Source organism: Fukomys damarensis, unplaced genomic scaffold, assembly GCF_012274545.1.
Source record: "Fukomys damarensis isolate Sample0158 unplaced genomic scaffold, DMR_v1.0_HiC HiC_scaffold_16, whole genome shotgun sequence".
NCBI lineage: Eukaryota > Metazoa > Chordata > Mammalia > Rodentia > Bathyergidae > Fukomys > Fukomys damarensis.
Genome location: NW_022900928.1, coordinates 96,288,127 through 96,302,856, shown reverse-complemented (window position 1 = coordinate 96,302,856; position 14,730 = coordinate 96,288,127). Strand labels below are relative to the sequence as shown.

At 39.0% G+C, this 14,730-nt stretch overlaps 1 pseudogene; it reads right to left on the bottom strand.

Moving 5' to 3' along the window:
- Positions 1-8,321: 8,321 nt before the first annotated feature.
- LOC104867336 lies at positions 8,322-9,499 on the bottom strand (annotated as a pseudogene).
- Between the last annotated feature and the right edge of the window lie 5,231 nt (positions 9,500-14,730).

Below are 14,730 nucleotides of genomic sequence, written 5' to 3'. Positions count from 1 at the left end.
TAAGAAAATGGTTTTATCCCTAATTTTTAGTTCCATTATCTTACAGATACACTTTTACACTGATAATACGGCTTTGCAACTAGCAAAGCAGTTGAACTAACACCCATAAATATGGGTGGGGAGAAAATTAACATCCACTAATGTTCCTCTACATAAACTATTCTTTTAATGTCATTTTTAAAACAGCAATTGCAAATAGACTACAGAATATACAGGGGCAAAAAGCAATTAAGTGAATCTCTTAAAACACAAAATGTATAATAAACAGCATATTATAAATATTTGCATAATTCACATCAAAATGATGACAACCTAAAGTGTATTCCTTTTAAAGGATAGATTTATCAATAAAATATTACATGTTTTTAAATACTCTGGCACAGTAGTTCTTCATACACTTCAGGGAAATTAAATGTAGGTCTAGTCATCAGCTTAATAAAAGATCCTTTTCCATTAACTTTTATTAATGAAAGAATCATAATTAGGTCATAATTAGGCAAATTATTAATTTCATATTTGAGTTTTAGGATGAAAATGTATAAGAATTAGTTTGATATACAGCAAAGTTATACAATACACTAAAACCAACTGTTTGATACTTTTACCTTGTGTGAACTGCCCATAGTAAAATTGCATGTGTGTAGTAATAATCACTGATACAGTCAAATGTTTCTGGTTTCTCTCCCCTTTGCCTGGGTTATATTTCATGGCACCTTTGGGATTGGGCAGGGCTGCGTGACTCACCCTGGACAACAAGTTATGAGCAGATGGGAAGTGTCACCTCTATCCCAGGCAGTTAATTACCCTTATGAAACACCTGCACTCTCTTTCCCTCTGACAATGAGAATTCTTGCTATTATCAGTCCAGGTCCCTGAGAGATTTTGGCAGAAGAGAGTCTGTTTTGCCAGCCAGGATAGAAATACAACTCAGGTTAGAGGTGAGCCTTTGTTGTTTTAAGTTATACACTTTTGTTGTGTGTTACTGCCACATGACCTAGCTTATCCTGTGCCACACACTTACCAAATTCTATTATGATGTATACAGCAACTTCAAACCTGATCTTATTTCGTCTAACATGTTTAATACTTTGTGCCACTTATTAAAATAAAAATTATGTTTTAGTGGGTGTTGTAGTGATAGAGAAAACTTTTGTGAATAACCAAGACCTATAACTATTAAGAAAATGTAGAATGACTTCTGCTGTCTCTGACAGCAATCTGTTTTGTTTAGTTCAAAATTAACAGACACCAGAGGCATTAACTGCAGAATGGGACATCTGGCCTCATCCTGAGATAACAGGGCACATCAAGACCTCCCAGCCCCAAAGTTTTGTAAACCACATGATTATAAAGGTCAGGATGAAAAGAACCATTGTTAACTTTGCTTTCCTGATCATGAATACCCCCTTTCCTTGGGCTAGAATATATAGCTAGGTGAATCCTAAAGGAATGTCGCATCTCGGTTAAAAGTTAACTGTCTTGTGATTGCGATTTGTATATCAATAAATGTAAACTGAGGAAATGCAGTGTAACCACCTGAATGAGATCATCTATGTTATATCAATAAATGTAAACTGAGGAAATGCAGTGTAACCACCTGAATGAGATCATGGCTATGAAGCCCTGTAAAAGAAGGGGCTGCAACACAGTATGGTGTTGATCTCTAACAATGCTCTTAGTGTGATTGGCCTTTGCTAGCAAAATAAACCTTTTGTTATTTTACTTCCATTCTGTGTCTCTGTGGGCATCCCTTACCAATCTCTTCTACAACAGTAGTCAGGGTTTACAAGAGAATAGATTTAATACAGTATACATAATTCATAGGATTATTTTATAATAGTTACCCAAAAAGTCAAATGCATAGGAGTGTAAGCGATCTAACCATGCACTAGAGACCCAAAGAATCCAGCCAAAGGCCTGGATCCCACAGCAATTTCCTGCCTATGTCCAGCTGAAGGCCTAGAGTCCAAGGTAATATTCTCCATGAATGCAGCCAGAGACCTAGAGCCCACAGCAATGTCTCCTGCTTGTCCATATCAAGGGTCTGCACTGGGAAGGCCCAAAGGACAGTGGTGGAAACTAGAAAGCCTGCACCAGTGAAGTGAAAGATCTGTGCCACCAGGCTGAAGGATCTATACTGGAATCAGGAAGTGACCCTCAAGGCGAAGATCAGGACTCCCCTGATGAGAACAACAGCCATTTCTAGCCACAGGAAAGACCCAAGCTCCTCCTACGATGTGAAAACAGCCAAGTTCACATCAGGAAAACCATCCACAGCAAACTTCTCCAAGAAAATCAACAGCCAATGATCTTCCCCTCAAGTTCTCTTTTTTATGCTGTTGGCAACAATCCTCAGGTGGGTCTTCCATGCCCAAACCATGCGGATTTAGTTCAGCTGGGCTTTCCAAGTTGACCATTAGTTAATCCATCTCAGTGGGACAGATTAATATTTTTAGGGTCTACTTTTATCCTTCATTAAATATGTAGAAAACATTTCAGTAATGATTTCAAATAAATTGATTAAAGCTGTTCTATAATTTTCCAATAAATCTTTATTAATGAACACAAATATGAAGTTCGTGTGACTTTTATATCACAAAATATTATTGTTTCTTCCTAATCATTTAAAAATTTATTTTTTAATTATTACATGTTTACAGTACATAATCATCATATTCCTCATGGGAAGTTGGTACATGTACATAACACATCTAATTTCTTTTATTTTTAAAATCCCTTTCCCGTTCCCTCCCTCCCCCTTCCTCCTCCTCCTTCCATGTCTTGGTCCCCTTCCCATTTGCAAAATAGAATTTGTTTGGTTTTTTGAGACAGGCGATGTTGAACATTTTTTCATGTGTTTATTGGCCATTTATATCGTGATTTTTAAACTTTTTCTCTGTTAATGTGGTAAAAACAATGAGAGAGTTATCTATCATTCCTGGAATAATCTCAACTTGTTCATGATACACAATTATTATTTTCTTATATTTTGGTTTGAAATATTTTGTTTAGTAATTTTGCATCTATATTAATGAATGTGATTTGTTTGTAGTTTTACTTTTTCAAAATGTCATCATGTTTTGGTGTCAAAGTTATGCCAATTCATAAAACAATGCAGGACACATTTCTCTTTTTCTGTTCCCTGCAATCATTTTGATATAATATCTTTATTTCTTCCACAGATAATTTGTAGACTTCATTGGTTATTTGAAATTATTTGTGCTTGTTTCCTTTGTCTTTAATTATAGATTCATTTAAAAAAATCATTATTATTCTTAATTTTTCAGAATTCCACTTGCTACCTATCTGAGACAAAGCTCTAGATTTCTGTTTATACTTATATCAGTTTTGGTAAGTTATATATTTTCGAGAAAGTTGTTGATATCAGAATTTTAATGCAGGCCCAATATGCCATAGGTTACCTTTTTTTTTTTTTTTGCTTTGTTTTTTGAGACAGGGTCTCACCATGTGGTTCAGGCTGCCCTTGGACTCCCTATTTAGCCCAGGCTGGCCTTGAATTTGAAGTGATCCTCCTGCCTCAGCCTCCTGAATGCTGGCATTACAGGCACCACCACACCTGGCTGGGCTACCAATTTTTGAATAACAAAGTTTAGGCTTATATAATCTTTTCAACTATATGTTTGCTTTCTATATTATCATCTTTCAACTCTATTTGGATTGAACTTGCTGGCTTTTCCCCTAACTTCATAACATAGTGGTTTAGTGCATTGATTTTCAACTTTTATTCTTTACTAATAAGTGTGTTTAAAACATGGTGACTTTGCAGGAGAAGAGCGCCCTGCAGGCTGGAATGGCTAGGGGAAGGGTCACAGAGATCACAATACCTCAGTTTTCAGAAGGGAAGTGTGTTGCAGACTTTGAGAATGTCATAAACAAGAACTTGTTATCACGAAAGCATTTAAAACATTTTTGTTATGGATAATTTGCAACATATACATAAATAAAGTAATACAATGAACCTTTGCATAATTAGTTTGTTTTCAGCTATAACCAATTCTTGGCCCATCTTGTTTCCCACATTAGTTCCTGCTCCAGCATTACTTTGAAGGAAACCCTGGACTTTGAAGATTCATTATACACGTCCAAAAGATCTGGACTCTTATTTAACATAAAACTTTTATATTTTTGGTACTGGGGATCAAACTTGGGACCTTGTACTTGTGAGGCAGGCAGCAGCACCACAGAGCTAAATCCCTAGCCCCTAACATAAAACTTTGAAGCAACCAGGATATCTTTCAGTAGGTGAATAGAGGAATAACTATTGGTATATCCAGAAAATGAAACATTCAGCACTAAAAAGAAATGAATTATCCAGCTGTGAAAAGACATGGAAGAAACGCAGATGCATATTACTGAGTGAAAAAGGCCAACTGAAAAGGCTACAGACTGTATTATTCTATCTGTAGGTCCTTCTGGACAAGACAAACCACAGACAGTAAAAAGATCAGTGCTGGGCCCAGGTTGGGGGAGGAAGGAGCAGATGGGAAGAGTGTGGAGGAACTCTGGGGCAGTGAAGCGATCCTGTCCCAACTCACAACGCCAAGAGTGAGGCCTAACGTGAACTTGGACCTTGGAAGACAGGGCATCATTGTAACAAACTAGCTGCTCTGGAGGAGGCTTTGGATGTGAGGGCAGGAGATAGAAGGGAAATCTTTGTATTTTTCTCACAGTTTGCTGTAAACCTGAAAGTTGTCTAAAATTTACAAGTACAATATTATATTTTGAAAAACAAAACAAAACAACAACAACAACAAAAAACAAAAGCCCCTAACCTGTCAGGGACCTTGTAAGGAGGCACTAATTAGAGCAACTATATCTTGGTACTTTGGCCTGAGTTCTCATGAATATGGAAATCTGGCTGTGATGTGGCCAAACCCAGACACAAATCTTAGCACTTAAGATTCTGCCAAAACAAAAGTCACCTGCCCATATTAGAGAAAAAGGATCCAGACAAAGATGTTAATGACACAGAGGTCATTGGAAAATATGTTCCCATCAATGTCTAAGAATTTTATCATTTAGACTGCTTGGATAGGGGGCACAGCCCTAGAGATGAACACAGTGTAGCACAGCCAGCGGGCCATTGGGAGGGGTCTTGTTTAAGGGGCACTCTGTGTTAAGTTATAGGCACATTTACACCGGCTCTTCTCTCACCTTGGCCTTTGGTAGTTTACCTTTCTATCCTATGACTAGGGTGGATTCTGAGATCTTGGCGAGACATGTTCTTTCTCTGGCCCCAAAGAGTAGGATGATGGGGGGTAGTCTTTGGAATCAGACAGAACTAGGTGTGAATCTTGTCTCACCTACCAAAGACACTTAGACACTCTTGGTCTTTTTCTTCATCAGTGAAACAAGTTCAAATAGCATACAACTTTTCTTATACAAGAAACCCCCATGAATAAATAATTTAAAGAGCAAAATAAAAGATGAACAATAGATAACAGGGAGATATATCTTTTGCAAATGGCAAGGGGAAGAGGATTTAGGGTTGGAGTGTGGGGAAAAAGGGAGGGGAAGGGGAATAAAAAGAAATAGATATGTTCTATACACATACCTACTCCCCACATTGAATATAATCATTTCATTAGGTACTGAAAACATGTACTAAAAAAAATTAAAACAAGTGGATTGTTGTAGTTTATATCTGATGTCTCCCTAAAGCTTCATGAGCTCAGAGGCGGGCTTCTGGAAGGAGACTGGATGATGGGGCTTGTAGCTGACTTGCTGTGAGGAGGTGAGGTGTGGGTGGAAGAAGCAGTAGTCTGGAAGGTAGCCTAGAAGGGTTTATCTCCCTCTTGGGCTCCTCCCTCCATGCACCCTGTGCTTCCTGTCTGAAGTGCTGTGGACAGACCCTCTCTACCACGCCCCTCTGCCATGGTGTTCTTTCTTGGATCCAGCTGACTGTGGACTGAAATGTGAGGCAAATTAAACCTTTTCTCCCTTAGGTTGTGGGTGTCAGGTATTTTGTCCTGGCAATGAGGAAAATGGCTGCCTTGCAAGGCAGTTGTGAGAATTAACATATGTGAATTACATGGTCTATGTTTGCCATTAGTCATTACCTAAACCTTAATACCTCTGGAACTGTCAAGCAGTTTCATGAATTAAACTCTGTTTCTGGCATTTACTAACATTAAAACGGACCCCTATGTTGTTTGCTTTTAAATTGATCTTCATATGTCTTCATTTATGAATCTAAAAGTTCTCTTAAGGTTTCTGGTTCTTCCACAATTCTGTTCCAGGCAGCAGAGTGTTCTTTTCCTTGGGTCCACTTTGGAACATTAGAAATTCCTATTTCATGGAAACACTTTCCTTTGAGCTTACTACCGACAGCATTAGCATTCTGAGAAGTTCACACTTATATCTCTGTGTACATTCACTTTGAGCTCTTAAGTGAGTCATAATAATTGGGAAAGAATATATTATTTTTCAGTAGCACCAAGATGATTCAGTCACTGGGATGAAAGAGGTTTGGAAGAGTTTGGAAATTCCAAAGGAAACACTCATTTGTTTCCCAAATTTGACACAGTTAGCTTTTCCAGTGACCTAGCTGACACTTTATTGGAGCTTTCTAGTATCTCTTTAGTCTCTGTGGCTTTTTCCCACCCCCCCTCCATTGTGAGAGGAAATAATGTCAGGTCAGTGTCCTTGAAGGGATTCTGGATAAATATTCATGTGATTTGTTTTTAATGATAGCATTGCTGTGAGTGCCCCACAGGGTTAGGGGTTCAGAGAGAGCTGTGCTCAAAAGCAAGAGGTTTAGAGCCACAGAGCCTGGGCCAAAGTCCAGCTTCGCTGTTCCCCACCTATGCGACCTTGGGCAAGTCACTGAATCTTTTTAAGCTTTACTTGCATTCTCTGTACAAGAACAGTAGTAATAGCATCTCCTTCACAGGGCTGTTTCACAAGTAAGTAGTTGCTGGTATTTAAGTGCTGTATAAACATCTTTTTATTTCCCACAAATCTTTGAGTCTCTTCTCATTTTTATTTTGTAAAACAGATTTAGGATGTGGTAAGAAATTACTGCTACATTTTTTATATCTGTCAAATGCTACAGCATGGAATAAATAAATAAGATTTTAAAACTTCAATGCTTATAGACATTTATAAAAAATGACTGAATTAGAAGACACTATATAATGTTGATACACCAGGGAAGGGATTTAGGCAAGGAAGGCACATCATTTCACCACAAAAAATAAAGACTGTAGTTGGAGGTTAATGGATAGCCACAGCTTTAGATTTTGTGGTAATATTCCCAGCTCTGAAGGGTCATTAGGGTAGAACTTTGTGATACTTAATTGTAATAAACAAAAAATAGTTGGGGAATTTTACTTTGCAATCCTAATGTTAATTTTACTTTGCAATCCTAATGTTAAAGAAGAGGTACTCTAATAAACCTGGTATATTAGGAGCAAAAATTCAAAATGGTTTGGTGGTACTAAAAATCATAATGAGATTTTTTAAAACTAGCAAAATAAATTAAGATTAACTCACTTATCTGGCTGAACTTTTGCAGTCACAAAATTAAAATTCCAAGTAAACACTACCTTTTCCCACTTCTTTTCTTGTAGAGAGACACACACTTTAGATATCAACAGCTGCCATATCTCGCCTTAGATGAAGGTATGTGCCAAAGTTTAGGGAAAAAAATTATTGATAATTTCACGATTTTATGGAGCTTAAGCCTTTGAAAGTAGCACTAATGGCACTGGCTGACTAACTACAAAAGAAACTTAAGCATGTGTTGGCTTTCATAAGAAGTTACCCAAAGAAGTTAAAGTTTCTAGTTCAGCAGATGAAGATACTTTACTTATGCCAGAAAGTCTAAAACAGACATCAGCAAACCTGTTCTGGGCTGGGTGTGGTGGCACACACCTGTAGTCCCAGCACTCAGGAGGCTGAGGCAGGAGGATCGCTGGGAATTTGAGACCAGCCTGGGCTACATAGTGAGTTCCAGGTCAGTCTCAACTACGTGGTGAGACCCTGTCTCAAAAAGCCAACCCCCCAAAAAAAACCCCAAAAAACCAAAAAAACAAAAACACAAAAAAACCAAAAAAACCAAAAACCAAAAACCAAAAGAAAAACCAAAAAACCAAAAAAACAAAACAAAAAAACCTGTTCTGGGTCAATTTTGCATTTTCAGATTTCTTTCACAAATTTGTGTCAACTCTCTCTCCACTTTTTTGTCTACCCATTGATGCTGATTGGTTTGTTTACAAAGATGAAATCACTCAGAATAAACCACATAAATTCTGGTGTTATTAAGTGTGCATTTAGTAGGGTATATAAATAAAATGGATTTTTCAGGATACAATGATATAGTCACACAAAAAATTAAAACAATTGGGAGGCACGGGAAATTATGAATATTAAAAATATTAAAAATAGCAATGGTAAAACAGGAGTTGCCCTTTCATGCCATACGATATGCTTTCATTAAGGTGTACTCTTTCCAATTGGTGTGAGCAGCCCGGATAAAGGGAGCTGAAGCCAGTTACTGTAAGGGAGCTGAGACGCGAGCCAGGCAGAAGGACCATCCAAATTCATTGGATACATTCTCAGGCAGTTCTGGTTTCTGGTGGAGTAGTTCAATTCCAGCAACGTCACAAATGACCAAGCCCAGTGTACGCAAACCAGGAAGGAGATGAAGAACGCCCACGGCAATGGTGGGATAGAAGCTTTGGCAGACACAAGCACCAAGTCCAATTAAAACCCCAAAGCACATCAAACCTAGACTAACAAAAGGTAAAAGGAACTGGCAACACCAAAGATAGGTCTGAAGTAGATCAATTCCACTATAGTGGTTTCCAGGGTCAACACATTTCTCCATGAACTGCTCATTTAGCGTGAAACTCACGCATTTTGTGACAACATCGGATGACTCTGTCTTTTCTGATGGAGTGTAGCAGTGTGTGTTTTTGGGCATGGTGATACACCATCTTCACAACCCCACTCTGCCATTATATCGGAAAAGTGCATCATTATAAGTCTTTTCATCTGCCTTATCCGTTTTGAACTCTTCCCAGATGCTTTTACTCAAATCACTTGAATTTCTTGAGCTGGGCTTCGATATTCATACCAGAAGTCTGTGCCAATTGAGGCTGCCATGTAGATGGTGGAGATGAGGCTAAGTCCACAAGCAATTACAAATGCTGTAGTGAAATGGTTATCCATGCTGGCAGTCAGACTGCTCGCCCGTCCTCTTGCTCCACCAGCTTCACCTTCCGGTTTGGAACACAGCATCCTACTCTCCTGTGCCTCTTCTGACGCACTTCCCTGCAGAGCCCACCCCCTCCTTAACTCCCCTGCCTCTGCCTCTGCCTCCACCGCAAGCCCGAGGCCAAGAGGGGTTCTATAAAAATCTTGTGATTGTTCTTAAAAGTATTAATGGAGACTAAAGTAGGAATTGATGCTACAGCACGGTGGGTGCTGAATAAAGTGACAAAAGCCGATGCCTGCATTCCCACTTTCAACCCTTTCTTCACTAGCAATTAAATAGCAGAGGTGAAAAGCAACTGGCAGTGAGTGTGGTGGTGGACACCTATAGTCCCCAACCACTCTGAGGCTGAGGCAGAAGGGTCACCTGAACCCAGGTGTTTGAGACCAGGTAATATAGCAAGACACCCATCTCAAGCAAAACAATAAAACAACAAACAAACAAACGAAGGCCGCAGCAACAACATCTCCACCAGATTCTGTAATGTGAAAGCAGACTTGTGTTCAAATTCTCAATCTAATGTTTACCAGTTTTGCAACCTTAGGCAAGGTTACTAATTTTTCTGTGCTTCGGTGTCCTCATCTATAAAGGAAGGATAATGATCTGCACCACACACAGGATTATTATCAGGATTGATAGTGAAATAGTCAATTACAGCCTCTACACACAATTATGTTCAGGAGCACATGTCCCTCGTTGTGTAATTATATATGGTGAGTGATTGACATATTTAGGTTGGATGAACTGTAGATTAATTATATTGTACAAATAGAAAGTTCGGGGGAAAGAAACATGTAAACCAAATACTCTATGTAGGTATTATATTAGCGATTAATGTTTATTTAATACTTGCTACAGGTCAGTTACTGACTTAAATACTCGATACATGTTATCTCATTTAACCGTGCCACAGTTCAAGGAGCCGCTATTGTCTCTACAGATGAGGAAAATGAAGCACAGAGAGGCTAACTTGGTCAAAGTCACAGAGTAGAGCCAGGATTTAAGCTCAGAGTCTGACTTCCCAGCCTTTCTTTCTACATGTTGCTGTCATTCCATGGCTTGTTTGAGGTGGCACAATGGTGCTCTGTGAATCATGGACTTGGCTGTTCTACTCACTTTTCGAATTACTGACCCATTTCAGATAGAAAATGTAACACCCTAGTTAAGTTTTGTTTTGGTACTGGAGATTGAACTCAGGACCTTGTGCCTGCGAGGCAGGCAGCGGCACCACTGAGCTGAATCCTCGGCCCCCTAGTTAAATTTTCTTGGTTGAGATTGGAATGTTGAATGCATAGTGTGAGTTTTCAATATAATTTAATTCTAGTAGAAAATTCAAGCGGTATGAAAGAACTATTTTGGCTAAAATTTCTTTTACTTTTTCTTCCCGGATGTGTTTAATAGCACAAAAGTGGGCATCTAATAAGTAAAGGCTTTTGGGTCTTGCTAGTCATGCAAAAATAAACTTACGGGATGCACTAAAAGTTGGCTCAATGGAAAATGAAGTCATTAATTCAAACACAGCATACTGAGTTGATGCCAAGGTTTCTCTGACAAGTATTTGGTCAGATCAAAATATACAATGAATGTTTAAATAAACAATATTTATTACAGTAAGACAAGCCATCATTAATCTCCCTCAAAATATTCCCTCTCACTTTGAACACACACCCTGAAGCAGTTCTGGAAGTCCTCTTAATCTTGAGTATCTTTACAAAATGTGATAAAAATATGGTGAATGCTGTTTCCGCTTGTTATCCAGTGAAAGGCAGGCTCATAAAAACATTACAGTGTGTCCTCATCCACCTTATTCTCTGGATCTGACACTGTGCAACTTCTGGCTCTTCCCCAAAGTCAAAATGAGCGTGAAAGGTAAAGCTTTGAATCTAGGCAGCTACGACAGCGCAACTAAAGACAGTGGAGAAAGAGAGGACTTACAGCCCTGCTTCAGGAAGCAGCAAGAATGATGGGATAAATGTGTTCAAAATGGGGCGGAGCACTCTGAGGAGGATTAATGGTGACACCTGAAATAAATACTTTAAAAAGTGAAACGTTCCCCATAGTTTCTGATCACCTTAGTAATTAAAGTTCTTAACACAGATGACACTTACTAGGGAAGTTTTAAGATGCTTTTCTGGAGGAGCCACAAGGCCCCCACACATGGCTGCAGTTCCCAGAACACTTGCCTTTGCCAGGGCCCTGAAGGTTTGACCCTTCAGTAGCACCCACTCAGGATCTGGCCCTCATGTATTGATGCCACAGGGCCTTCCAGTTTTATCCTAAGTATCAGTAGGCAGTGTCGACTGTTTTGTTCACCCACCATACATTTACTTTTCTTCTGGGTCAGAATATCTTGAGTTTCCTTTGGATGACTGTTCCTCTAAAACTCTGCCCAAGACCCATACCACTGAGCTGCATTCCCAGTCCAACTTTGTGATTTTTGAGAATTTCCAGTGACTGTCAAGAATCATTAATTATTAATTAACATTACAGCATCGAATTCCTTCCTAAATGCAGCAAAGTGCATATAAGAGTGAGTGTATCCATAGCAAAAACTCAAGGGCAAAAGAGCTGCAGTGAGATTTGAATGCTGCAGGCCATAGATCAGAATAGGATTCTTAAAATTAATGTCTTAGCAAAATTTTCTATTACTTCATGATGTGGACTTTGCAGTTATTAAAGAGCAAATTAACTCTTCATTGCTACCTCTCCAACCCCAAGAATTAATTGTATTTCATTATTCTGTTAATTTGTCTAATTGCAGATTATATTCTCGCTTTGTTGTTTTATCAAGTCAGATTTTTCTTTCAAAAACTTTCCTATTTAATACTCGGGCTCCTGAGTGAATTTTGGGTTTCAATATATTTGATAAACACTGCAGCAAAATGAAAATATTAGAAGTGTTGTGGTTTCTTATTTGCTTTAAAACAAAAATTTGATATTTTCCTAAGTTCCACAGTATATTGACCTTTACATTTTAGATTTTCTGTACTTTACATGAAAAGCACGGGCATTTAAAGAAGTTTCTCTATGAGAAGCTGGTATTTGAGGAAGAAGATTTACAAAATGGCTATTTGAGGCAATGCATATTTGCAGTTAAAATGTTTTTCACTTCAAACAAAGCTTCTCTTATGCTTTCTATTAATATTCACCTTAGTGAGTAAACTATTTGACTTAAAGTACAAAATTTTATTTAGAATTCTGAGTAAAATGTGAAAGCCAAGGAAAGAGATAAATGAAATATTTTTTCCTGTTAGCCAATGGTTTAAATATTTTTTTTCTAATTAGCAGTTGGTTAGTAGTAGTTGATAGATTATGAATAGGTAGATGATGTTACTCCTGATGCTCACTGCCTTCTGTGTAAGAAGGTGCTATGGTTGGGTGTGGTTTGAGTGTGACCCTAAGGGTTCAAGTGGTCACTTGGTCCCCAGGGTGTCAACTTGAGAGGCAGTGAAACCATGAAGAGTTAGGGCCACTGGGCACGGCGGTACACACCTGTAATCCCAGCACCCAGGCAGGAGGATCACCTTGATTTCGAGGCCAGCCTGGGGCTACATAGTGAATTCAAGGCCAGCCTGAGCTATATGGTGAGACATTGTCTCACTCCACAACCCCCCTACCCGCCCTGCCAAAAAAGTGAAAGGCAATTAGATCATTAAGAATGTTGCCCTGGGAAGGGATTCATTCTGTTCTAAGGGATGAGTTAGTTTTTTCTGAGAGTGAATTGTAAAAAAAAGTAAGACTGGTGCTTACCCTTATGCTGGCTTCCTGTCCCACCATGTGACTGCTGCCTCTTACATGTGCGCCCACCATGACGCCATACACCATGTTGTACTGTAGCCAGGGGACTTTGCAGAGACTGGGCATGTGGGGCCACCCAGTCTTGTACTTTCACCCTCCAAGGCTATGACCTAAAAAAACTCCTTTTCCTTAAACATTACTCGGCCTCAGTTATTCTGTTTTAGCAACGGAAATCTGATTAACAGAGGGTTACATAGCCCTGGCTGTAACTGTCTGCCTGGTGGTGCCTTCCTGGAGGAGTATATTACTACACATTTCAGGCCAGCCGTGTGACTTGCTTGGGCCAAGGGAGGAGCCAGTGAGCAGAAGTGTAGTTGAATTCAGGTTTTACCTTCAGCCACCTACCATTGGCAGTTCTAAATCAGGAATTTCATTTGGCATTTAGTGGGTGGTGATAGCAAATATTGTTGACTCACTAGGTTGGTTTTGTGGAACAGAAGCTGAGACTTGAGATCCTTTCTCCAGCTCTTCAAATGTGACTGTGAGCCATTAATCCTTTAATAAATCTCGTTTCTGCTTAAATTGATTGATGAATATTCTAGTTTTCAACGAAGATGTATCTTACACTGTAAACACATGTTCAGAAACACTTTTGTTTTTTGAGACAGGATCTTGCTTTGTAGTGCAGGCTGGCTTTGAATTCACAATAAAGCCCAGACTGTCCTCATAGCAATCCTCCTGCCTCTGCCTCCCAAGAGCCAGAACTACAGGTGTGTGCCACCATACCTGGCCAGAAACACTTTTTTCATTAAAAATGTTTTTCTCTTTTTATGCTTAATTTTTACTTTCTTTTGTTATTTTTATTTTGTTTATTAGTATGTACATGTTCATTGCACATGTTTACATTGCTTGTGGGAAACTGACACATGTACATAACACATCTTAATTCATTTTTCAGTCCCCTTCCCTCTTCTTCTTTCCTCTTCCCTATCTCTTGATCTCTTTCCTTTTTTTGCATATGCTTGCAAAAAAGAAAAAAAAATTAAGATGTGTCATGTATATGCACAAACTCTACACAAGAAATGTAAATGGAAATATTTTTTAAAATGCTGATAACCTGCATGCTTTCTGATAAAATAAGTGAGGCATATTTGGCATTATAATTAGTATGTGTACTATTTTGAATGATTTCTCTCCCCCTGAAATCAAATTGACAAGATTGACAAGAGAATGAGGGGATGTAGCTCAATGATAAGAGTGCTTGCCTAGCATGTGCAAGGCCCTGAGTTTAATCCCCAGCACCACACACACACACACACACACACACACAATTGAAACGATACTCTATTCAGCGTAGCTGAAGGTATGAAGAACCAAGAAGTCTTACACTTTTCTGTGGATATTCTTTTTTGTGTAAAATTTATCAGCACGGTTTTGAACATTGTACTGATTAGAGCTCTCTAGAGAACCCTATGTATAAAATATATATATTTATGTAAGATGACTTATTAGGTAGGCTTACAGGTCAGAGGTGCAGGAGTCCACAGTGGCCACCTGCATGCCAGAGGGCCAGAGGATCCAGTAACTCATCAATCCAAGAAGCTGCAAGCAGAGCAAGAGGGACTAGAGTGAAGCAGCAGTGTGAGAACGTCTACATGCCCCTGGAGAGTCATGGTGCGTGTCTGCGTTGAAAGGGTGAAGCCAGGGTCTGGGCCCACAGACGATGGTGTTAGTAAAAGATGCACCTGCTCAAG